Here is a 3877-nt window from a genome sequence, read left to right as displayed (position 1 = left end):
CAGGGTCAGCAGTTCGAAACTACCAGCTGTTCTGCGGGAGAAAGATGAGGCTTTCTGCTCCCGTAAAGATTTACAGCCTCGGAAACCCTGTATAGGGTCGCTATGAGTTGGAACCGACTCCACAGCACATAACAACAACAAATATATATATATATATAATTTTAAGTTTTGTGTCACATTGTTTCCTACTCTCTCTGGGACTTTCTAATGTGATCCCTTTCAGAGTTGTTAGTAGTGGTAGCAAGTCACCATCTTGTTCTTCTGGTCTCAGAGTTACATTGGACTAATTCTTTCATTGGACATTTTTATAAGGTATTATTAATGGTAATGGAGCCCTGGCAGTGCTGTAGGATAAGCACTGGATTGCTAACCATAAGGTTGACAGTTCAAACCCACCAGTCACTCTATGGGAGAAATATGAGGCTTTCTGAGCCTGTAAATACTTGCAGTCTTGGAAATCTTACACAGGGTCGCTATGAGTCAGAATCTACTTGGTGGCTGCTAACCACAAAGTTAGTGGTTCAAACCCACTAGGAAGAAAGATGAGGCTGTCTGCTCCCATAAAGATTTATAGTCTCAGAAACCCTAAGGAGCAGTTAAACTCTGTCTTATGTGTTACTATGTGTCAGAATCAGATCAATGATAGTGAGTATATTCGTGGTGGTGTGATTAAGCACTTGACTGCTAATCAAAAGATTGTCAGTTCAAACCCACCAGCTGTTCTGTGAGAGAAAGATATAGTGTCTGTTTCCATAAAGATCACAGCCGTCGAAACATGATGGGGCAGTTCTATCCTGTCCTATTAGGTCACTCTGAGTCAGAAGTAACTCGATGGCATGCAACAGCAATTGTTACTTATATGTCTATCTGGGTACTTTGTTTGGTGGCAAGCCCTTTGAGGACATAGAAGAGTCTTATTTGGCTTTATACCTTTTAGAGTATGTAGACTCCCTCACAATCCAGCACCAGGCAGCTGTCATGGCCCTTTTATATCCAAGTATAGACTTTAATCATCACATCAGGACAGAAAGCAAGGCAAGCAGGCAAGTCCAACTCCATTTCACAGATGAGGTATCTATAGCCAAGATGGGAGGAGAGATTTGCTCACAGGTACCAGCTATTAAAACAAACTAGATGATAAAAGTTCCAGTTGCTAGTCCTTCAACCCCATTTTTCTACTTTGGCAATATTTGGCCTCTGACTTCCTCCAGGCACATCTCATAATGAGATGTAAAGAGTTAGGGTATCATGATAGTTAACATTTGCTGAGCTCTTAGCAGGTTCCAGGCATTATTCTAAACATTCCACAAGCAGGTCATTTAATCCAAGCAACAGCTATGTGAGATAAATTCTATTATTATCATCATCCTCATTTTACACATGAGCAAACTGAGTCATAGAGAGGTGGAGTAACTTTCCCAAGGCCACATATACGGTAAGTAGTAGAGGTCTGAACAGACTGTGACTCCAGAGCCCATGTGCAAAAACACTATGTTTTGCTGATAAAAGAAAAAAAAAAAGTCAAGAATTCTGGATTCTGATTCCTATGGGCTCTTTGATTCTGGATCCCATTTGCCTCTTCCATGATTCATAGAGAAGTGGTATGGATTCATGAGGTAACCTATGTAGGGTACCATATATGTTCCTCAGGAAATGGCAGCCCTGAAAGATGTCATGAAGAATGTTAGTGGAGAGCCCAGACAGGAAACGTCTTTCATGGACATGAAAGAAATTGGCTAATGGAAATGCATAATGAGCTCATTTTTTTTCAGTTCATCTCCACCAAGTTGAGCAGAAACATTAAGTGTGTCGCTTTAGTTGTGAGAAGAGATAGGTGAGAGTCAAGGTTTGACATTGGGTTTTAAAAGCTCTTAAATAATTACAGTGTTCAGAGTAAACAAGGCCTTCATGCTTCATTAGGTGATGTGTATTATGGCTCCATTAACACGCCGCGGTGCTTTTCCATTTCCCATTTTTTGAAACACGCTGAGAAGGGAGCTGAAGTCATCAGTGTTAATTTATAGCTAACAGAAACAAACTTCCTAAAAGGGAAATTATTTTTTAGGTCCTAATTTGATTAATTATTAAAGCTCCTGGTACCTATCATGATGGGACAACAGGAAAACCAAATAATGTTAATATTTATTCATGGGAAGGCACAGCCTGGTTATAGTCTCCATGTATCTACACCTTTCAATGTTTGTTCTTGAGTATCCCAGGGTGAATAGGAAAACCAGGGATGCTTAGACACAATTGAAAATGAAGTACTGTTTTCACTTGTAGACCTCAGAAAATTGAAGACACATTTGAGATGAGATATTTTGAAAGAAGGATTAGACTTTTGTCCCTAGGCTATTACTTTTTTTTATTTTTCCACCCCACCCTGATGCTTTAACAACCCACAATACTTACTGTACTAACTGTTTTGTTGTTAGTACTGTTGAGTGGATTCTGACTAATAGCGGCTCTGTATTGGGTTTCCAAGGAGCAGCTGGTGAGTTTGAGCCGCAAACCTCACGGTTCAAACCAATATTTTGGTCCAGTGCTTTATCCCACAGCGCCACACCAGGACTCCCCCTTTTTTTTTTTTTTAGTTCACAGTAAAAATACAAGCTTTAATTAAGAGTAATTTTTGAGAAAATATCTTTTAACACCTTTATGATAGATGGATAGGTCAGTAGATGAAATGTAGGTAGATAGTTGGTAGGTAGGTAGGTAGATAGAATAGATGTTGTTGTTCAGTGCCATACATTCAGTTATGACTCACAGCGACCCTCTATAGGGTTTCCAAGGAGCAATTGATAGGTTTGAAACGCCAATCTATGGTGAACAGTTCAGTGCTTATCCCACAGTACCACACCAGGTGTTCAGTGTAGATGTAGATACATGTAAATTGATACATACATGGTTGGTGGTTGTGTACCATCGAGTCATTTCCTACCCATAGTGATCCTGTATAGGGCTCCTAAGGCTATAAATCTTCACAGGCACAGAAAACCTCATCTTTCTCTTGAGGAGCAGCTCATGGATTCAAACTGCTGACCTTGTAGCTAGCAGTGCATCGCTAAATCACTACACCACCAAAGCTTCTAGGATACACAAATTGACATAGACATTAATATAGATATATAGATATTTCAACAAGCATATGTAGGGCAGTCTGAGTAATGATTAAGAGTTGTACTCTGGAACCTGATTCCCTGGTTTGAATTCTAACATTTTTACTTACTAGGTGTATGCTTTCACCATTTATCTATCCGTTTGTTGTACTGTAGTGGCTTGCATGCTGTTGTAATTCTGATAACTATGCCTTGGGTATTTTGAACACCAGAAGGGTTACCCGTGGTAGACAGTTTCAGCTGAGCTTCCAGATGAAGAGAGACTAGAAAGAAGGAAAGACAGACTACTTCTGAATACTTAGTCACTGAAAACCTTATGAATAGCAGTAGAATATCAGATTTTGAATATTGAAACATTATGAAGAGCACCAGAATATTATCAGATATAAAGCCAGAGGATGAATCCTTAGGGTTGGAATGTACTCAAAATATGACTGGAGCTGCCTCCTCAAAGTTGACTTGACCTTGATGACAAAAATGGAGTAAAGCTATTGAGACCTTCGTCATACTTATTCAGTCTGTGTGCTGAACAAATAATTGGAGAAGCTGGATTATATAAAGAAAAACATGATCAGGTTTGGAGGATGACTCATTGGCAATCTGCATTATGCAGATGATACAACCTTGCTTACTGAAAGTGAAGAGGACTTAAAATACTCACTGATGAAAATCAAAGACCACAGCCTTTGGTATGGATTACACTACATGGTAAAAAAAAAACAAAATCCTCACCACTGGACCAATAAACAACATCCATA

The sequence above is a fragment of the Chrysochloris asiatica genome, unplaced genomic scaffold (assembly GCF_000296735.1).
Source record: "Chrysochloris asiatica unplaced genomic scaffold, ChrAsi1.0 scaffold00177, whole genome shotgun sequence".
Taxonomy (NCBI): Eukaryota; Metazoa; Chordata; class Mammalia; order Afrosoricida; family Chrysochloridae; genus Chrysochloris; species Chrysochloris asiatica.
This window is presented reverse-complemented; position numbering follows the sequence as displayed.